Source organism: Oncorhynchus kisutch, linkage group LG13, assembly GCF_002021735.2.
Source record: "Oncorhynchus kisutch isolate 150728-3 linkage group LG13, Okis_V2, whole genome shotgun sequence".
Lineage (NCBI taxonomy): Eukaryota > Metazoa > Chordata > Actinopteri > Salmoniformes > Salmonidae > Oncorhynchus > Oncorhynchus kisutch.
The window spans coordinates 39,721,856-39,745,374 of NC_034186.2; the positions used below are offsets into that span (position 1 = coordinate 39,721,856).

The window sequence follows — 23,519 nt, forward strand, 5'->3', positions numbered from 1 at the left end:
CCTAGCAGCAGGATATTATGATGAAAGCACAATCGGGAATGATCTTTTCTAAATAAGAGTCCCCCTGCAAAGACATGCTAAACTGAGAATAGCTATTTTTTTTTTGCCATCTCCTGCAATACTACTGTTTTTCACAGCATTGCAACCAGTGGTGTAAACATACCCCCCTAAAAACCACTTAAGTAGTACTTTAAAGTATCTACTAAAGTATTTTCTATTTATATTTTTGACAACTTTTACTTAATTACATTTCTTAAGAAAGTCATGCAATTTTTACTCAATATATTTTCCCTGACACCCAAAAATACTTACATTTTGAAGGACATTTTGAAGTTACATTTTGAAGGACCGGAAAAGAGTCAAATTCATGCGCTTATTAAGAGAACATCCCTGGTGTTCCCTACTTACTCTGATTTATCGGACACTCTAAACAGTCATGCTTCGTTTGTAAATGATGTCTAAGTGTTGGAGTGTGCCCCTGGATATCCGGAAATAAATCAATAAAACATGGTGCCGTCTAGTTTGCTTAATATAAGGAATTTTAAATTATTTAGACTTACTTTTGATACATGAGAATATTTTTGCAATTATATTTACTTTTGATACTTAAGTATATTTAAAACAATTGTTTTAGACTTTTACGCAAGTAGTGTTTTACTGGGTGACCATCACTTTTACTTGACTCATTTTCTAGTAAGTTATCGTTACTTTTTTCTCAAGTATGACAATTAGGTACTTCTTCCACCTCTGACTGCAACTACATTTGACCAAATAAATTAAGAATGAAGTATTTTATCCCAGCATTTCTTTTCGAAGTTTACACAAATACTGGTATGCTGAAATTTAAAGAAATACACTTTGAAAAAACAAACAAATATATGTTATTGGAATTACTTTATGGAGGGGGTGGAGAACGAAGTGCTGCTGAATATGTACAAAACAGTTCTCCCTCCAAAACGACACCTATTTGGTTAGTATAGACCCTACTGAGAATTTCCCACCCCACTTTAGCTGACACAAGTAGATTTGGTTTTCCCATGTAAAGTCTATTACAGTGTGTTCCATTGGAGGATATAGATTGGGTGGAGTGAAAAGCTAGCAGCAGGCCTTGTGACACAGTCCCCCTAAAAAACAAACCATATTTTGTTAGTAGAGACCCTAATGAGTATTTTTCCACTCCCCTTTAGCTAAGACAGGTAGAAAAGTTCTCTCTACAGCCCAATTTTCTCAACATACCAGCGTCAACATTGTATTTTGTCATTATTGGTCTTAAAAAAAAAAATCAACCTTATTTTGGATTTGTTTTCATAAATTACTTATCGACATTTCTTGTTGGCACAATAAAAATGGCTGCTGATAAAAAAATAAATATATATTTGTAATCAACTAATGATATTGTAATGTGTTGAAATGCGGGCTTTTATCTAGATTTTTTTTATTGCCATAACTAAAGTGACGTTATCATTTGTGCTGCTGGCAGAATAGTACTTTGCTAGAAAAAGGAAGTAGAGTAGCTGGCTAGCAGTTATTAGTCAGCTCGAAAAGCCAGCCAGTAGGTTTGAAAAGGATGTACAATTCAACGTATTTTACTAAAATACGGGTTTTAATATTCGGGAAAGATAGCAATAGCAAACAGGTACACCACCTTGTAGATGCATAACTTTGCGGGTTGCTTATGTTTTTGACTGTTAGCTAATTTAATTGCGTAATTTTACTGCTTGATTCTGAACGACAACGTCCTTAGCTAACAGGCTAGCGTTAGCTGAATGTATTTGGTTAGCCAGTCTTGATTTAATCAACAAGGGAACTACAAAAGCAGCTTTTTAAATTATCCGTCAGTTGTATGCGGGAAACACAATAAGGAAAGGAGTCATCTTCGACGATGAGAAAAACAACTGAACAAGGTAAGATAATGTATGTTTATCTAGTTACAATGCTTGTTCTGAACGTAAGTTTGTCAATGAACAAATCAATGAAATAAGAGAAGCAGACCCTAGACAGAATTGTTGTGCCGTATCCAAATAATTTGGTGTAGGAGTTTTAGTCAACGAAGTGTCGCTATAGTAATCAATAGTGATAAGACATTTCACTGCAGTTCATTGATGTCTATAATTGAAGTTACCTCAATGTCTACTTCCTCTTTGATTCTCATTCCAATGTCCAAAAAAAGCAGCCAGACAAGTTGGTAGTGAATTTAACAAAACCCATTTGTCTCTATACATTGTGACAACGAGTGCTCATTGTCTGAGCTTACACACACACGTGTCGCTGACATACGTTTTATGACACATCTTTGAGCAAAAAAGAGTGGGGTAGCCACTTCAAAGTTAGAGGACTCTCTCCTCTGTAATTCAGTCCCACGTCCTTTCACCTCCACCCAACCACATGCTGCCAAAATCCTCCACAGCATTGTAGCTACATTACTAATGTATGACCTGTGGAAAAACTTAATTACAAACAGAAAAAGACCCAAATAGGAACAAGGTCGTTCCATGTCATTTCAGCAAGCCCTGACACCCATCTCTTATTACAGAAACAAATTCAGAACAGTTAGAAGCAGATAAGATAAGCATTCTGGAAACATTATTTTGTTGAAATATAATTATATCTCTGAGAAATTAGGTAATTGATTGCACCCATATTGTCCATTTACATTTTTTTAGGATTCATATAATTTCGAAAAAATATAGTACCTAACACATGATTTGGACCAAACTTTTTTTCTAATGAGTAAGACAACCACGGTACCACTTTTTAAAATATTTTTTGTAATTATTTTTTTTGCATTTGTGGACCAATTCCAATGAATAGGAGGGATTCTTTAAAAAAAAAAAAACACAATTTAGTGGTCAGGCCCTGGTAAAATCAGGATGTAAGCTGGGACATAAACCCAACAACTTCAATGACTAATTTCTCTGGACAGGGGGGGAAAAAAACATCACAAAATTCACTTAAAATACATTACGTAGGATAAAGAAACAATACTCAGAGCCCCAGCTCCATACTACTTGTCAAACATAGATAACTGATACTATATACTTGTTGTTGGGGTGGGATGTGGGTGTCTTGACCATTTGTTTGGGTTCCTCATGTCTAACTCATTGTTAGAAAATGTTTACTCCAACTTGGATTTTAGGTTATATTTTTAATATAATAATCCTATACATTTTAAATAGCCAACTTGTGTGCAATCAATTAGCTGAATTTCTCAGTGATCAAATTCAATTCAACAAAATAATGTTCCTGGAATACTAATCTCATCTGTTTCTAACATAAACGATTTCAGAACAATCTGAGATGGGGAGTGCCAATCGTCTTTCTTGTGCTTTTTAAGGTGCAAGATCCCAACAGTGAAATTAGGTGTATGTTTAGCTGAAGTCTGTCATTCTTGAACTTGCTATTTGGTGTTATTCCAGTGGGGGTGTGTAATGTGCAAGTCATTTCCTTCTGATGAAATAGTGTATTTACACTTCCCTCTCTAAGCTGCTCTGTTTGCCATGTGTCTGCATTTAGTGGCCCTTACAGCTTCAACTTCTTTGAAAGAGTTCTGTGCTGAACAAGATACAGCGACCATTTTGACCCCTAACTTTGATTAGTAAACCTGATTGGGGAACAGGAAACCAATGTAATAAATAGAGACTTTGTTTCATAGCTGACTCAAATGCCTTGGAATGTTAAAGATATGAAAGACAGGGTTTCATTTGAATAATTTACTTCTGGATGCACTGCAGAAAGCACACTGGATCCACATAAAGTTGATTTTGTTTGTCTTAAGGGCCATATGGCCCCTGGCTCATACACCATTGCCCTACTGTTGTCAGGCTACTGGTGTTGGAAAAGAGGGAGGGTTAAAGCTCAGGGTGATGTTCCATTTTTAGGAGTCGAGTTCTAATTGGCCTAAACAGCCTGGCGGATGCAATTGAGTGGAACTGTGGGTGGAAAGATCAATGTAATTTCTTTATCAGCCAGATATGTCTTGATATTCACTCCATTTACAACACTTTGATAAAGGAATGCTTTGATACATCATTTTACAAGCAGTCTATTCTCTCTGATAGTAGGCTAATGTGATAGAAAATATTTGCTCCGTGTCTCAGTACATAGGCTAACTTAACAGAAATCCACACTTCATCCACAATCCTTTTTCCTATTTGCACAGGCCACATTGCTTTTGCATAAGCAACTAAGCAGATGAGACTTCTCTGAAAAGAGCTTTCCATCAGTTTGATTAATTCACCAAAACTAAACCTGTAGGTCTAGCACTTTAATACAGGAACTGTTGTTGTTCCCTGTTTATGTCTTATCAAGCACACAGCATGTTACACAACTGCATTAAATGTTTACACTTTTTTAATTGGGTTGTTTCCTAGGCCCTACATTTCTTAGTCTCATACTATAGCCTTAACGAATGATGCTACTGTACAATGAGTGTACAAAACATTAAGAACACCTGCTCTTTCCATGACACTGACAGCTATGATCCCTTATTTATGTCACTTGTTAAAGGGAAGGCGACAGGTTAAATAATTTAAGCCTTGAGACATTGATTGTGTATGTGTGCCATTCAGAGGGTGAATGGAGAAGACAAAAGATTTAAGTGCCTTTGAACAGGGTATGGTAGTAGGTGCTAGGGACAGCGGTTTGTGTCAAGAACTGCAACACTGCAGGGTTTTTCATGCGTTTCCAGTTTCCTGTTTGTATCAAAAATGGTCCACCACCCAAAGGCCATCCAGTTAACTAGGCGCAACTGTGGGAAGCATTGAAGTCAACATGGGCCAGCATCCCTGTGGAACTTTTTTGACACCCTGTAGTCTATGGCCCAACAAATTGAGGCTGTTCTGAGGGGGAGGCGCATGCAACTCAATATTAGGATGGCGTTCCTAATGTTTGGTGTACTCGGTGTATGTCGGAGGCTTGAGTGTAAGCCATTGACTGTATGGTGTAGGCCTATTGTGTTATTAATTGTGCGTAAATGTGTTTCTTATTTTTAGATGATGACTCTCAGAAGTGGTTAAGCAAAGTGATGTATATGGGTGGGTGCGTTTAGTGAATAGATGAAAGCTGTCTGGGAACCATCTCTAGCGATCTTATCTCCCAAGCCTGTTCCTGACTGTGTCGTTCTGAGTTTCTCGAATAACTTGGGAAGTCACCCTCATTTTTCCATGCAGGCCCTAAGCAATGATGACTCATGGCTACTTTGCGAAATTAGGTCAGAGAAAGTATACTGAACAAAAATATAAACACAACATGGAAAGTGTTGGTTTCATGAGCTGAAATAAAAAATCCCAGAAATATTCCATGTGCACAGAAAGCTTATTTCTCTCCGATTTTGTGCACAAATTTGTTTAAATCCCTGTGAGTGAATATTTCTCCTTTGACAAGATAATCCATCCACCTGACAGGTGTGGCATATCAAGAAGCTGATTAAACAGCATGATCATTATACAGGTGCACATTGTGCTGGGTAGAGTAAAAGGCCACTCTAAAATGAGCAGTTTTGTCACAATGCCACAGATGTCCCAAGTTGAGGGAATGTGCAATTGGCATGCTGACTGCAAGAATGTCCACCAGAGATGCTACCAGTGTATTCAATGTTAATTTCTCTACCATAAGCTGCCTCCAATGTCATTTTAGAGAATTTGGCAGTATGTCCAACAGGCCTCAATCATTAGTCCCTAATCTATGGATTTCACATGACTAGGCAGGGGCGCTGCCATGGGTGGGCCTGGGAGGGTATAGGCCCACCCACAAGGGAAACAGGCCCACCCATGGCTGCACCCCTGCCTAGTCATGTGAAATCCATAGACTAGGGCATAATGAATTTATTTCAATTGACTCATTTCCTTTTGAACTGTAACACAGTAAAATTGCTGCCTGTTGCATTTTATATTTTTGCGTAGTTCGTAATTAAGTAGGCCTATGCATGATACATTCACTTTTTGTATGTGACTTCATAGATTTGAAACCATTCTGGTTTAAAAGGTATCCATGTTTGGACTTGGAGTGTGGAGAAGGATGTGTAGCCCAGTGCTGGTATTGCAGTGTTCTCTGTAACAAACCCTGAAGAGTCCCTCTGCACTTCCATGGTCAGATTTTTAAAATTTAATTTAATTTTTTACCCTCCAAATGGTAAAGAATAGGATTTGGGAATCTGATCCGTTCTCTTGTTAGAAACACTAATGAGTCCCCCAGCTCCCCCAGTCTGTTTATATGCTGCCTGGTCTACCTGTAGAAGTAGTCAAAGCCACCTGCCCTCGCATGATACTATACAACAGTCTAAGCAGTTATTCAGTGGCATTGAAATTATTTTAGAAGATGAAAGGACTTAAACTCACACAATTGCAGGATTCGAGACTGCGACCAAAACAGTAGACCCTTTGACATGGCGATGCGACATCAATTTAAAATTGGTCGCTAGGGTGGCAGTGAATTGTTTTCATTGGTCACATTTTTTTATTTTTTATCAAGATTTATTTAAACAGTAATGGGTATGCAAACCAGGTATAAAAGTTTGTTCCAAAGTCATATTTAAATCTTAGCGATGGACAATTCAGTCATGAACTGTTTAAATAAAACATTTCTAAAGGCTTTCCCAAAAAACTTTCTACAATTAAATGTTGTAAACTCTGCCATTACATTGTGCAGTACAAAAACACTGCTAGTCAAACACAGGTCTCTTGTAGGGTGCGCAATTTAATTCATGGGGAAACTCCACCCTCCACATTGGTGGGGGATTGCTCCCAGACTGCATAAGTTGTTTTCTGATTTCGTTGTTATGGACTTAGAACGTAAAAAGAAGTGTGAGTGTGTGTGTATACACTGCTCAAAAAAATAAAGGGAACACTAAAATAACACCCTAGATCTGAATGAATTAAGTATTCTAATTAAATACTTTTTTCTTCACACAGTTGAATGTGCTGACAACAAAATCACACAAATTATCAATGGAAATCAAATTTATCAACCCATGGAGGTCTGGATTTGTAGTCACACTCAAAATTAAAGTGGAAAACTACACTACAAGCTCATCCAACTTTTGATGTAATGTCCTTAAAACAAGTCAAAATGAGGCTCAGTAGTGTGTGTGGCCTCCACGTGCCTGTATGACCTCCCTACAACGCCTGGGCATGCTCCTGATGAGGTGGCGGATGGTCTCCTGAGGGATCTCCTCCCAGACCTGGACTAAAGCATCCGCCAACTTCTGGACAGTCTGTGGTGCAACGTGGCGTTGGTGGATGGAGCGAGACATGATGTCCCAGATGTGCTCAATTCGATTCAGATCTGGGGAACGGGCGGGCCAGTCCATAGTATCAATGCCTTCCTCTTGCAGGAACTGCTGCCACATGAGGTCTAGCATTGTCTTGCATTAGGAGGAACCCAGGGCCAACCGCACCAGCATATGGTCTCACAAGGGGTCTGAGGATCTCATCTCGGTACCTAATGGCAGTCAGGCTACCTCTGGCGAGCACATGGAGGGCTGTGCGGCCCCCCCAAAGAAATGCCACCCCACACCATGACTGACCCACTGCCAAACCGGTCATGCTGGAGGATGTTGCAGGCACCAGAACGTTCTCCATGGCATCTCCAGACTGTCACGTCTGTCACGTGCTCAGTGTGAACCTGCTTTCATCTGCCAATCTTGGTGTTCTCTGGCAAATGCCAAACGTCCTGCACAGTGTTGGGCTGTAAGCACAACTCCCACAACCCCCATAACACCCTCATGGAGTCTGTTTCTGACCATTTGAGCAGACATATGCACATTTGTGGCCTGCCCAGAGGTCATTTTGCAGGGCTCTGGCAGTGCTCCTCCTGCTCCTCCTTGCACAAAGGTCGAGGTAGCGGTCCTGCTGCTGGGTTGTTGGCCTCCTCCACGTCTCCTGAAGTACTGGCCTGTCTGCTGGTAGCGCCTCCATGCTCTGGACACTACGCTGACAGACACAGCAAACCTTCTTGCCACAGCTCGCATTGATGTGCCATCCTGGATGAGCTGCAATACCTGAGCCACTTGTGTGGGTTGTAGACTCTGTCTCATGCTACCACTAGAGTGAAAGCACCGCCAGCATTTAAAAGTGACCAAAAACATCAGCCAGGAAGCATAGGAACTGAGAAGTGGTATGTGGTCACCACCTGCGCTACAGAAGGTGGTGTGTACGGCCCAGTACGTCACTGGGGCCGAGCTCCCTGACATCCTTTGCCTGGCTAGCTCAATTCGTAGAGCATGAGACTCTTAATCTCCGGGTCGTGGGTTCGTGTTCCACGTTGAGCGCTCTGTTTGGGGTTCCTGAGTGGCGCAGTCATCTAAGGCACTGCATCTCAGTGCTGTAGCCATCACTACAGACCCTGGTTCGATTCCAGGCTGTATCGCAACCGGACGTGATTAAGAGTCCCATAGGGCGGCACACAGTTGGCCCAGGGTTGTTAGTGTTTTTCCCGGGGTAGGCCGTCAATGTAAATAGGATTTTATTTGTTACATTTCACACACACAGGCGGTGTCAGAGGAAGGACTTAAATTGTCCGACTCCACCAAAGTCATAGACTGTTCTCTCTGCTACTGCACGGCAAGCATAACTGATGCTCCAAGTCTGGAACCAACAGGACCCTGAACAGCTTCTACACCCAAGTCATAATACTTGGGTGTAATACTTTCGTATTGCGTCAAACAACAACATTGACGAATACGCTGATTCGGTGAGAGAGTTCATTAGAACGTGCGTCGAAGTTGTCGTTCCCATAGCAACGATTAAAACATTCCCAAACCAGAAACCGTGGATTGATGGCAGCATTCGCGTGAAACTGAAAGCGCGAACCACTGCTTTTAATCAGGGCAAGGTGACCGGAAACATGACAGAATACAAACAGTGTAGCTATTCCTTCCGCAAGGCAATCAAACAAGCTAAGCGTCAGTATAGCGACAAAGTAGAATTCAACGGCTCAGACAAGAGGTATGTGGCAGGGTCTACAGTCAATCACGGATTACAAAAAGAAAACCAGCCCAGTCACGGACCAGGATGCCTTGCTCCCAGGCAGACTAAATAACTTTTTTGCCCGCTTTGAGGACAATACAGTGCCACTGACACAGCCCGCAACCAAAACATGTGGACTCTCCTTCACTGCAGCCGAGGTGAGTAAAACATTTTAACGTGTTAACCCTCGCAGGGCTGCAGGCCCAGACGGCATCCCCAGCCGCGCCCTCAGAGCATGCGCAGACCAGCTGGCTGGTGTGTTTACGGACATATTCAATCAATCCCTATCCCAGTCTGTTGTTCCCACATGCTTCAAGAGGGCCACCATTGTTCCTGTTCCCAAGAAAGCTAAGGTAACTGAGCTAAACGACTACCGCCCCGTAGCACTCACTTCCGTCATCATGAAGTGCTTTGAGAGACTAGTCAAGGACCATATCACCTCCACCCTACCTGACACCCTAGACCCACTCCAATTTGATTACCGCCCAAATAGGTCCACAGACGATGCAATCTCAACCACACTGCACACTGCCCTAACCCATCTGGACAAGAGGAATACCTATGTGAGAATGCTGTTCATCGACTACAGCTCGGCATTTAACACAATAGTACCCTCCAAACTCGTCATCAAGCTCGAGACCCTGGGTCTCGACCCCGCCCTGTGCAACTGGGTACTGGACTTCCTGACTGCCGCCCCCAGGTGGTGAGGGTAGGTAACATCTCCACCCCGCTGATCCTCAACACTGGGGCCCCACAAGGGTGCGTTCTGAGCCCTCTCCTGTACTCCCTGTTCACCCACGACTGCGTGGCCACGCACGCCTCCAACTCAATCATCAAGTTTGCGGACGACACAACAGTGGTAGGCTTGATTACCAACAACGACGAGACGGCCTACAGGGAGGAGGTGAGGGCCCTCGGAGTGTGGTGTCAGGAAAATAACCTCACACTCAACGTCAACAAAACTAAGGAGATGATTGTGGACTTCAGGAAACAGCAGAGGGAACACCCCCCCCCCCCCCCCCCCCCCCCCCCCTATCCACATCGATGGAACAGTAGTGGAGAGGGTAGTAAGTTTTAAGTTCCTCGGCGTACACATCACAGACAAACTGAATTGGTCCACCAACACAGACAGCATCGTGAAGAAGGCGCAGCAGTGCCTCTTCAACCTCAGGAGGCTGAAGAAATTCTGCTTGTCACCAAAAGCACTCACAAACTTCTACAGATGCACAATCGAGAGCATCCTGTCGGGCTGTATCACCGCCTGGTACGGCAACTGCTCCGCCCACAACCGTAAGGCTCTCCAGAGGGTAGTGAGGTCTGCACAACGCATCACCGGGGGCAAACTACATGGCCTCCAGGACACCTACACCACCCGATGTCACAGGAAGGCCATAAAGATCATCAAGGACAACAACCACCCGAGCCACTGCATGTTCACCCCGCTATCATCCAGAAGGCGAGGTCAGTGCAGGTGCATCAAAGCTGGGACCGAGAGACTGAAAGAAGCTGTTTATCTCAAGACCATCAGACTGTTAAACAGCCACCACTAACATTGAGTGGCTGCTGCCAACACACTGACTCAACTCCAGCCACTTTAATAATGGGAATTGATGGGAAATGATGTAAAATATATCACTAGCCACTTTAAACAATGCTACCTTATATAATGTTTACATACCCTACATTATTTATCTCATATGTATACGTATATACTGTACTCTATCATCTACTGCATCTTTATGTAATACATGTATCACTAGCCACTTTAAACTATGCCACTTTGTTTACATACTCATCTGATATGTATATACTGTACTTGATACATCTACTGCATCTTGCCTATGCCGCTCTGTACCATCACTCATTCATATATCTTTATGTACATATTCTTTATCCCTTTACACTTGTGTATAAGGTAGTAGTTTTGGAATTGTTAGCTAGATTACTCGTTGGTTATTACTGCATTGTCGGAACTAGAAGCACAAGCTACACTCGCATTAACATCTGCACATCTGTGACAAATAAAATTTGATTTGATTTTAGTTAACCAAATACCTAGCCAGATTTGCATTGACCCCCCCCCCCGGACTAACTCTCTTAAGTGATGCTTTCCCGGGCCAGTATTCTTGTCATTTGGGCCAGTAGCTTTCAGTTGGCACTGGAAAATTTACCTGAATGTCAAGCCATGCTAATTTAAAAGATGGCTAGTCATTATTAGCCTGGTTCTGTATAGAATGCAGGTACATTTATGGGACACAGGTCATTATCGTTGCACAGCGTCAAAAAATCGGTATGACCAGATTAAGAGCTGGTGCCATCAACTGGAAAAAGTTTGTTTGGAACCCTGACTTGGAGAGGAGCTGCAGCCTTGAAATTACGGTTCTGTAATTAATAGGCTAGGCCAAGTTGTGACTTTACTTTGAAATGACATCTAAATCTAATGGAAAGGTTAAGTCACTAGAGAAATGAGAATGAATCAGCCTTAAGTTACTATGTGATAATATTGCTGAGGACATTTCTTGGCATGAAGGTCTTGGACACGTAGAGGCCTGTCTTTGTGTTTTTCAGGGAGGCTGTTTTCTTCCTGTCTCCTGTTGAAGAATACTGGGATGGGCAGGGAGGAGTGATCCTTTGTTAGTGTAGTTTACCTTTATGCTTTCATTGTAAATAAGAATTTGTTCTTAAATGACTTGCCTAGTTTAAATAAAGGTTAAATAAAAACCTTTCAGTTCCCTCACCAAGTAACTCATTCACTGCTAGTGTTAAAAAAAGGTGACAAGTTATCATTATGTAGGCACATTACAGTAATGCACTCCTTTAAGAACATCTGTCCCAATTTATATTTGCATTAATTCCAAGTACAGTATAGGAGTTTGTACCAGCATTTGTTTTATTTATTTGAACACTAAGCCATTAGTTCTTTTAAGCTCAGCAGTTTGCCCTGAACTGGTAATTTCTGAAAAGTTTGTCCAATATAGGCTAGAATATGGAGTTGTCCTTGCAGGTGTTGGGCCCAGGTCCTCTATGTCTCTGTCTGTGATTGGCTGAGGTTTTGGTCAGAGCGGGCCTCTAATCCAGAGAAGCCTTGCCTGCAGTATATTGACAGGAATGCTCCTGGGTGTGTCGTTTTGTGGGGAGAAAGAAGAAAAAGAGCTTTGAATTCTGCAGTGAGCAGCTAACCAAGCTATGTGGTGCGGATTTGGCGACAACGTGTTTTTTTTGGTACTTTTTAAACGTATGGAAAACGCTTAAGCTGGAGACAGAACTTGGACGGCACTCCACAATCCTGCTGGCAACACTGATCTCTCAATGTGGGCAATCTGAATTTATTGCGAGTTTATAAATAGCTGCAATTGCAGTGTATAAGTGAAAAAGCAAGACTGTCAATTTTGAAGGGATATATTTGTTTGGGGCTGTTGTGCTGAGCCTTCATTCAGGCCACCACAGCCATCATAAAATAACATGCACATGAGGAAGTAAAACATAATGACATCATGATGATGAATGATCAAAGACTGAACTAGGTGTTTAGCTGGAGTTTTAGTGTAGCTTGATGTTTATCCACAAAATGCAGCAATTTTCCAGCAGAGTGACGTGTGAAGTGTGTGTGAGTCATGGACAGGTGACTGCATTTAAAAGCCACTTGTCGCATCATGCACGTCAAAGAGCTATCCCAGAAGATGGCGTAGGCTTAGACAGCATCTTAATATGCACTTTCAAAGACCACATCACAGGTTTAGGGGCAGCCCATGTAGACATTTTCCTTGGTTGTCTTGTCCAGACAGGGAGGGAGGTACCCAAACAGGTACTGGTAGTGTTTTTAAATATTCTATTCCTGTAGACTAGGCCATTCTACATTATAAATAATATACTGTAAAATTAGTATCCCAGGTCAGGTAGAGACTATTGGACCATGGCTCTACACCCACCCACTAGCGGTTCGGTCCCTGAGCTTAGCTCTCTCAGGAAGAGCACTGTCTGGCCGTGTGTGTGGTGTGGACAGGATGACTGGTTGTTTGCCCTGGTGAGAAGTAATGCATTCCCCCTTTATCCTTTGTGGTCAGTGAGCCAGGCCCAGAGACATGACAGGCACTCCCCTGCACCAGACCCAGTCCTAGCATCCACCTTAAACCTGGCTACTCCAGAATCACAACGATCGGTCAAGGCCACCCTGTTTTCTCCATTTTCTCTGACTAGCAGTACAGGTCCTGGGTGCGCTTTGGTTTCCTGTTTTAGAACATTAGCCTGATATTGATGCTTCATAAACTTTAGAATTGCTGTAATATGTCCATTGCTGAGTGACTTGAATTGGTTGCGATGTGAAAAGTTACGTCTATGAAGTGACGTGAATTCCCCCGCTGCTCCTCATGATGGTGATGATGAATATCAGTGGCCTGTTCCAGTGCCACAGTTTCAAGGTTCCTCTGGAGATCAAGGCCCAGTAAATAAACACTGTGTACTTGAGAGAACACTGAGGGAAAATAACACGAGGCTAAAGAGACCCGTTCATAATGGAGCTCCCACCCACCATTTTGACTTGACGATTAATGACGGGACAGGCGCAAAGGAGGGACATTTTTGAAAAAATAAATAAATCAGCCAGGCGAGGCAATAATAGTGACGAATGATTCCAAATGAATGTGCCAGCTAGTCCAGCAACGGCAGTCAGTGTGACTGAACTGAACTCGGTATATGTTCCAGGCTGCAGCTCGAGCTGGCTGCGTAGTGAGGGATGTCTTAACGATTATGGTGAGTGATGGGTGGGAAAGAACAGAAGACCTAGACTCAGTGTTTAGTATTGCCCGGGTTCACCTGGTTGCGTTTGCTTGTAGTCTATTTTTTACCTTTGTCCAAGTCTGTCTGTTCACGGCTGAATGTCTCCAAATGTATGTTATGTTTTCGTGGAAGATTCTATATCTTGCTGAATGTTAATATAACAGACATTCTAGGGTCATTTGGGGCGGCCGGTAGCCTAGTTGCAAGATCGAGTCCTCGAGCTGACAAGGTAAAAATCTGTTCTGTCCATGAGCAAGGCAGTTAACCCACTGTTCGTTCCTAGGCCGTCATTAAGAATTTGTTCTTACCTTTTTATTTAACTAGGCAAGTCAGTTAAAATAAATTTAAAAAAAGGATCCATATGGAAGTGGCACTGTCAGCAGGCCTAGGCTGTAGGCCTAGACCACATTTTATGGTTCGGGGCAACATCGTGGTTTTGAGATGGCATTCTAGTTCAGCAAAATTGACTGTTTTGGTAAGTCAATGTGCCTGAAGCCGTTTAGGTCATAGTTTGTCACTTTACTGACCATCTGTGGATTTTCAAGGTAAGAAAGGAGTTATCCTTTCTAAAATGGTTGTAGTCGCACCTTTTTAGTGCAGGAACCCGACAGGGCACCCAAACATCACCAGGGGCACGCCACAGTGAAGACTGCTCCACTTCCCTATAGGAAGAGATTACACAAGCCCTCTTTGGTAACAGACAAGCTCCTTATATCAACATGCTATTTTATGGCAATCCCGGTTGAACACATGGTTTAGTCTGATGGGGTGTGGTCCGGGTTTAGTACTTGACCTTAAGCTCCTGTCTTCAGAGCATTGTCTACTAGGAGTAGGAGTGAGGGAGTATGGGAGGGCTTAGCAAGGGGGGAGGGAAAAGTTTGTGGCTATTCTGGTGCCACAATGGAGTCATGTGTTTTTAGAGCAGAGGCCCACATGAGTGCTCCCGCACAATATCCCCTCTGTCTGCCTCCTTGCCACAACTTCCCATTCACCTCTTGAGTTCTGCCACTTGACGCTCACAGCTGCTCCCTCCACGCCTCTCCCTATTCTTGCCCACGTCTTGAGAGAAGAATACCCCCCCCTCCGTCCGTCTGTCTCTTTGCTCAGGCTTATTCAGGAGGGATGCAGCATTACAGAATGTACAGACATGTTTCAATGGGATGTAGATTGAACAGTTGTCAGCTCTAGAGGCCTCTAATTGTAAATGGTCTGCTCTATGGTTTATTTCTCTCTTCAAAATTCTGCTCCCCACTGACCTAACCCCCACCAGGTCTGAGCAGTTAAGGGCTAAAGGCAGGATGTCCTGAGCCATGGAATGCTCTGGATTTCCTTATTGTAAAGGTAATGTTTCATGTGACCGCATTGAGTTGTTTCGGCTCATCCGCCTCACTGAAGGCACATTTCCCCTTTAACGCAGTCATCCCCATCCATTCAAGCTGCCTTCTGGTTAAAATAATCTTCTGCTGGGAACTCCTCTATTCTCATGCATGCAGGTCCTCTGGGTTGAAAGTTGTGATTAAACCTCGTTGGTCTGCTGCGTGTGGTTTATAGACTTGTTAGCTGACATCGTCCCAAACGATGGGGCAGAAGTCTGTTGTGTTATGATTCTGGACGGTCAGATAACTGGCAACAATGACAAGAAGTTTCTATGTTGGGAATCGTAGGTGGCTTGTTTCAGCTCATTGTATCTTGTTATTGATACCTTGTTTTGACTCCTGACACATCTATACTAATATGGCAAAAATTCACTGCTAACCAACAATGTGATGTCTCAAATGCATCACTACAGTTACTTGTCACATGCATTATAAACAACAGGTGTAGACTAACAGTGAAAAGCTTAATTATGGGTAGCGCTGTTAAGGTGACCGTATAACCGCCACAACGGCGGTCACGAGTCATGACTGCAGTCAAATTCCACTTCACTGTTTAGTCATTGTAATTGGGCGTCTCCAAGAGCTGATGCTGCTGATGGTCATTATTAGCCTACCAAACTTGCTAACTGCCTGGTACTCAGCACTACATTTGATTTAACCTTTATTTAACTAGGCAAGTCAGTTAACTTCTCACGGGCAGGTGGGACGCTACCGTCCCATCTTGACAACTTCCGGTGAAATTGCAGTGTGAAATTCAAATTATATAAATATTTAACATTCATGAAAATACAAGTGTCATACATCAAAATAAAGCTTAACTTCTTGTTAACCTCTTGGTGTTAGGGGGCAGTATTTTCATTTTTGAAAAAAAAAAACGTTCCTGTTTTTAAACGGGATATTTTGTCAGGAAAAGATGCTAGGATATGCATATAATTGACAGCTTTGGATAGAAAACACTCTAACGTTTCAAACTGTAAAGATATTGTGTGTGAGTATAACAGAACTGATGTTGCAGGCGAAAGCCTGAGAAAAATCCAATCCGGATGTGCCCCAGGTTTTGAAAGCACTGCGTTCCAATGACTCCCTATATGGCTGTGAATGTACCATCAACGAGCTTACGTATTCCCTCAAGATGTCACTAGCATTGTGACGTAGTTTTACGCATTTCTGTTGAAGAATAGCCGTATGGGGACACATTGCGTAAGTGGTCACATGGTGGCTCCGAGATTCTCGCGTAAAGTGCAGAGGTAGCCATTACTCCAATCGGTCCTTGAGAAAAAGGGATTGTCCCGACGGATATATTATCGAATAGATATTAGAAAAACACCTTGAGGATGGATTCTAAACAACGTTTGCCATTTCGATGCCACGTTTGCCATATTATGGAGCTAATTTGGAATATTTTTTGGTGTTGTGGTGACCGCAATTTCCGGGCGATTTCTCAGCCAACCGTGAAGAACAAACGGAGCTATTTTGCCTACAAAAATAATATTTTGGGAAAAAATGAACTTTGGCTGTCTACCTGGAAGTCTCGTGAGTGAACATCCGAAGTTCATCAAAGGTAAACGATTTAATTTGATTGCTTTTCTGATTTCCGTGACGAGTTTGCCTGCTGCTAGCAAGGCATAATGCTATGATAAACTTACACAAATGCTTGTCGAGTGTTGGCTGTAAAGCAGATTTTGAAAATCTGAGATGACCGGGTGATTAACAAAAGGCTAAGCTGTGTTCCAATATTTCACTTGTGATTTTCATGAATAGGAAGATTTTCTAGGAAGATTTATGTCCGTTGCGTTATGCTAATTAGTGTCAGATGATAACTGCCCCGTTCACGGGCTGGGCGTCACTACAGGTTAATCCAGCCGCTGTGTCAGATTTTAAAAAGGCTCAGATTTTATCTGAGGACCGCGCCCTGCATTCAAAAGCATGAAAAACATTTTTCAACCAGGCAGGTGTGCCACGAACGTCAGAAATAGCGACATAATAAATGCCTTACCTTTGAAGATTTTCTTCTGTTGGCACTCCAAAAGGTCCCAGCTACATCCTTTTGTTCGATAATGTCCTTTATATCCCCAAAAACTCAATTTAGCTGGCGTGCTTCATTCAATAATCCACCGGTTTCCCTCCTTCAAAATGAATCCCAAACGTAACCAATAAACAACGTGTATATAATCAAACCTCATGTACCCTAATATATAAATAAACGATAAAATTAAGGCGGAGAATCGTTATTGTTTTTACCGGAGATTAACAACAAAAGTTATGCTCTCATCCATGCGCATGAAAACGCTACAGCCAAAATGGGAGCCACTTAAAAAACCTAAAAATTATAGCTAATTTTTCCAACAAGCCTGAAACTCTTTCTAAAGACTGACATCTAGTGGAAACCCTAGGAACTGCAATCTGGGAGGATTTCGCCGAATAATAAACATGACAACCATTGGAAACAGTGGTAGGCTGAATTAATTTTGGGGGGGATGGTTTGTCCTCAGTTTTTGCCTGCCATATCAGTTCTGTTATACTTTCAGACATTATTTTAAAAGTTTAAAACTTTAGAGTTTTCTATCCAAATCGACCAATTATATGCATATCCTAGCTTCTGGGCCTGAGTAACAGGCAGTTTACTTTGGGCACGCTTTTCATCTGGATGTCAAAATACTGCCCCCTACCCCAGAGAGGTTAAGAGTGAATTCATATTTACAATGATGACCTAGGAACAGTGGGTTAACTGCCTTGTTCAGTGGCAGAATGACAGATTTTTACCTTGTCAGCTCGGGGAATCGATCTAGCAACCTTTCGGTTACTGGTCAAACGCGCACCACACAGTCGGTGCCTGTATTTAGTTCATGCTAGTGAGGTCCGAGAATCCACTCTCCCATAGGTACGTGGTTGCAAAGGGCATCCGTGTCTTAACAGCGTGATCGCAGCCCAATCCAGAAATCTGGCAGTGGCTTCTGATTTTTAAATGCAATTTTCACAGAACCGCTTGTTGCAATTTCGATGAGGCTCTCTTGTTCAGATATTGATAAGTGGACTGGAGGCAGGGCATGAAAGGTATAACGAATCCAGTTTGTGTTGTCATTTTTGGAAAGTAATTGCGCACCCAATTCACTCGGGTGCTTCGCTATGCCACATTTGACATTGTCTGTAAGCTTTGAGTTAATTTGCACACAAAATCATACAATGATGGAAAGACCTGTTGTCCTTGTTAATGCAGACAGAGAAGAGCTCCAACTTCTTAATCATAGCCGCAATTTTTGTTCCGCACATTGAATATAGTTGCGGAGAGTCCCTGTAATCCTAGATTCAGATCATTCGTGCGAGGAAAAATTCCCACCCAGATAGGCCAGTCGTGAGAAACTAGTCATCATGCAAGCGTTAAGACAAGTGAAAAGTATGGTCAGTAAAAGAGAACTTTAAGATCTTCTCAATTAAAACATGTTTATACTTTGCCCCTTGATAACCAGCGCACTTCTGTATGTTGTAGAAGTGTTACATGGTCGCTGCCCATATCATTGTAAAGTGCAGAAAATGCGAAAGTTCAGGGGCCTTGGTTTAACAAAGTTAAACGTTTTGGACACTACAGTGAAAATGGTTTTCAAGCTGTCAGGCATTCCCTTGGCAGCAAGAGCCTCATGGATGCTGCAGTGTACCCAAGTGGCGTCGGGAGCAACTGCTTGCACTCGTGTTACCACTCCACTGTGTCTCCCTGTCATGGCTTTTGCACCATCAGTACAGCTACCAACATGAGCAGCAGCTACGTTTGGCTACATACCGTTAGTGGAATTCCCGCGAGAGAGTAGTGGTTAATAGGTTTGGATGTTTAATTATTTGACTAGGCTACCTGTATTTGACATTGTTAATTTGTTGAACACTAGATGGTTAATTAAATTGTATTTTTTGCAGTGAAACAAGGCTACTCAGGCGGGGGGGGAGGGACGGATGGACGGACGGACATCACCCAAATGTATAGCTCTGTTGGAAATATAAATGTATTTAAAAATAAATAAATGGGAATCTTATTTGGATTACCCACGACGGCATTGCGCGTACCCCAGTTGTGGGAATACCTGACATAAACTGTAGGCTTGTTCATTTATCTGACAAGATTTTATATTGTATGATTTTTATAGTAAGAAGAATAGAATTGTACTTAGCTGAATAAAGTAGAAAGGATATTTTTCCCATTCCGGAGCGAGTGCACATATGAAGTGAAGTTTTTATTTATTTAACCTCTTAACCGGCGCTACACAACGCTGAAATAAAATATAAAACATGCATTACCTTTGACGAGCTTCTTTGTTGGCACTCCAATATGTCCCATAAACATCACAATTGGTACTTTTTTTTTCGATTAATTCCGTCCATGTATACCCAAAATGTCAATTTATAAAGCAGGTTTGATCCGCGGAAAAAACAGCTTTCCAAAACACAACGTCACTACAAAACATTTCGAAAGTTGCCTATAAACTTTGACAAAATATTTCAAACTACTTTTGTAATACAACTTTAGGTATTTTTAAACGTTAATAATCGATCAAATTGTAGACGGGGAAAACTGTATTCGATAGAGAAAGTAAACAAAACACGCCCCTTTTTCCCTCTTGCGTAACTATCAAAAGTAACGTTGTTCCAGGATGTGCCTCTTCTTCGTTTCACCAATGATTAACTTCAACACAATTCAAAAGACTGGTGACATCCTGGATAAGTCGTAGGAACTGTAAAACGGGCGCTATCTAATTTCCCTTGGCAAAGACAACTGAGGGAACTGTCAGGAACATTTAAAATTCTGAACAGTTTTTCCTTGGGGTTTTGCCTGCTACATAAGTTCTGTTATAGTCACAGACATGATTGAACAAGTTTTAAACTTTCGGAGTGTTTTCTATCCACACCTACTAATCATATGCATATAATATTCCTGGCATGAGTAGCAGGAAGTTGAAATTGTGCACGCTATTTATCAAAAAGTGGAAATGCTGCCCCTATCTCTAAGAAGTTAACAAGGCAAGTCTCTTAAGAACACATTCTTATTTTTAAATCACGGCCTAGTGGGTTAACTGCCTCATTCAGGGGCAGAACGACAGATTTTCACCTTGTCAGCTCGGGGCATCCAATCTTGCAACCTTACTGTTAACTAGTCCAACACAATAACGACCTGCCTCTCTCTCGTTGCACTCCACAAGGAGACTGCCTGTTACGCGAATGCAGTAAGCCAAGGTCAGTTGCTAGCTAGCATTAAACTTATCAAAAACAATCGATCATAATCTCTAGTAACCTACAAACAAGCAAGATTTCTGGCTCTCACAGACCTGTAACTTCTTCTTTAAGAGGCTCCTCTGTCCTCCACTCGTTACCTGTATTAATAGCACCTGTTTGAACTTGTTATCAGTATAAAAGACACCTGTCCACAACCTCAAACAGTCACACTCCAAACTCCACTATGGCCAAGACCAAAGAGCTGTCAAAGGACACAAGAAACAAAATTGTAGACCTGCACCAGGCTGGGAAGACTGAATCTGCAATAGGTAAGCAGCTTGGTTTAAAGAAATCAACTGTGGGAGCAATTATTAGGAAATGGAAGACCTACAAGACCACTGATAATCTCCCTCGATCTGGGGCTCCACGCAAGATCTCACCCCGTGGAGTCAAAATGATCACAAGAACGGTGAGCAAAAATCCCAGAACCACACGGGGGGGACCTAGTAAATGACCTGCAGAGAGCTGGGACCAAAGTAACAAAGCCTACCATCAGTAACACACTACGCCACCAGGGACTCAAATCCTGCAGTGCCAGACGTGTCACCCTGCTTAAGCCAGTACATGTCCAGACCCGTCTGAAGTTTGGATGATCCAGAAGAAGATTGTGAGAATGTCATATGGTCAGATGAAACCAAAATATAACTTTTGGGTAAAAACTCAACTCGTCGCGTTTGGAGGACAAAGAATGCTGAGTTGCATCCAAAGAACACCATACCTACTGTGAAGGTAACTAATCCACCTGACAGGTGTGACATATCAAGAAGCTGATTAAACAGCATGATCGTTACACAGGTGCATATTGTGCTGGGGACAATAAAAGGCTATTCTATAATGTGCCGTTTTGTCACACCACAATGCCACAGATCTCCCAAGTTTTGAGCGAGATGGCATTGGAATGCAATTGGCATGTTGACTGCAGGAATGTCGACCAGAGCAATTACTACATTACTTAATGTTATTTCTATACCATAAGTCACCTCCAATGTCGTTTTAGAGAATTTGGCAGTACGTCCCACCAGCCTCACAACTGCAGACCACGTTTAACCATGCCAGCCCAGGACCTCCATCTGGCTTATTCACTTACAGGATCGTCTGAGACCAGCCACCCGGACAGCTGATAAATTGTGGGTTTGCACAACTGAATTTCTGCACAAATTGTCAGAAAACATCTCGGGGAAGCTCATCCTCACCAGGGTCTTGATATGACTGCAGTTCGGTGTCGTAACCGACTTCAGTGGGTAAATGCTCACCTTCGATGGCCGCTGGCACGCTGAAGAAGTGTACTCTACACAGATGAATCACGGTTTCAACTGTACCGGCAGATGGCGTGTAGGGCTTTGTGGTGGCGAGTGGTTTGCTGTTCACAATGTTGACATCAGAGTGCCGCATGTTTGCGGTGTGGACAGGCGCAAGCTATGGACAACAAACACAATGGCATTTTGAATGCACAGAGATACGTGACGAGATCCTGAGGCCCATTGTCGTGCCATTCATCCTCCGCCACCACCTCATGTTTCAGCATAATGCACTCCCCCATTTTGCAAGGATATGTATACAATTCCTGGAAGCTGGAAATGTCTGTTCTTCCATGGCCTGCATACTTACCAGAATTGCCACCCATGGAGTATGTTTAGGATGCTCTGGATCAATGTGTATGAAAGCGTGTTCCAGTTCCTGACAATATCCAGCAACTTCGCACAGCCGTTGAAGAGTGGGACAACAGGTCGCAGATCAACAGCCTGATCAACTCTATGCGAAGGAGATGTGTCGTGCTGCATGAGGAAAATGGTGGTCATACCATCCACGCCCATACATATTTTTTTCAGCTTTCTGTGACCCAACAGGTGCATATTTGTATTCCCAATCATGTGACAGCCATAGGTTCGGGCCTAATTAAGTATTTCAATATGAACTGTAACCCAGTAAAGTCTTTGAAATTGTTGTTTTTGTTTTCTGTGTTAAAGTTTTACACCCATGTTTGTAATCTTTTAAATTCATTCTCAACTGTTTTATATTTTCCAGCGAGGGAGGTATGGTGGGGTATACAAAATGGCCAACTTTGAGCTCCTTTTTGTCTCTTAAATGATTTGTCATTCTGGTCCAAAAATTCACTTTCTGACCTCTTCTCCAATGGGCAAATATGTATTGGAAGGTTTCTTTCAAATCAAAATGGGTTATAGTGATTTAGAACCCTCTGCTCTAAAAGAGGGGAAGAATTTGGTGGGTTGACTGGGAGAAGGTGAAAACAAATAGGCTTGTTGAAACAATTAGGCCTACACAGTAAGCATGAGCCACTATAAAATATGCCATCATGACCGCGATGAGAACCATTTATGAAGTGCCATTTAAACCGGCGTAAAAAAATAATGTTTCATTGTCACAAAAGGGCAGTATGTAGCCTAGTGGTTAGCGCGTTGGGCCAGTAACCGAAAGGTTGCTAGATCGAATCCCCAAGCTGACAAGGTAAAACTCTTTAGTTCTGCCACTGAACAAGGCAGTTAACCCAATGTTCCTAGGCCGTCAATGTAAATAAGAATTTGCTCTCAGCTGACTTGCCTAGTTAAATAAAGGTTCAATAAAACAATAAAAAACGTGGTTTTACAGGGTCTGCCATAGTAGTACGGTGCCCCTGGAGTGAATTATGGTGAAGTGCCCTTGAGCATCACCAGAATTTTCATCTTGACTCTGGTATTCAAACCAGCGACCTTTCGGTTACTGGCCCAACACTAACTGGCTACCCACCGCCCCTAGCCTACTTCAAACGGAGAAAAGGTTGGTTTAAAGCCATGAAAAGGAGACCGACCATGTTGTTTTCCTTCCTGGTGTGTGGACACGCTGTGGCCTGGCCTATAGCACTCATAGCTCCTCTCCTGGCACTGACACCCTTTGCAGGGGAAACTAAGTAACTTGGCATCTGGACTGTGTTACTGGAGCAGTGCCACATGTGAGGCTGTGGGGGGGCAGAGCTCGGGAGCTCGTGCCAGGCCTGTCGGATTACCGACCTGCTGTGTAAATTACACAAAGGGGTTTTATTGAGCCCAGCTAAAATTGGTGTTGAATTCCCTGAGGAACAGAGGGAGAGGTTCGATGTACAGTCTCATCCCGGGGTCATGATCCAGTTATATTTTGCAAACGTACTCCCTGC

The 23,519-nt window shown here is 42.6% G+C and overlaps 1 protein-coding gene across 11 annotated transcripts in view; it reads left to right on the forward strand.

Moving 5' to 3' along the window:
- The first annotated feature begins 1,496 nt into the window (after window positions 1-1,496).
- LOC109902410 (unconventional myosin-IXb) overlaps window positions 1,497-23,519 on the forward strand; it is a 99,338-nt gene continuing 77,315 nt past the window's right edge. For all 11 annotated transcript variants that reach the window (XR_004202398.1, XM_031786232.1, XM_031786234.1 and 8 more), the window contains exon 1: window positions 1,497-1,904. The gene's annotated coding sequence lies outside the window, so the exon portion shown is untranslated. The remainder of the gene's footprint in view (window positions 1,905-23,519) is intronic.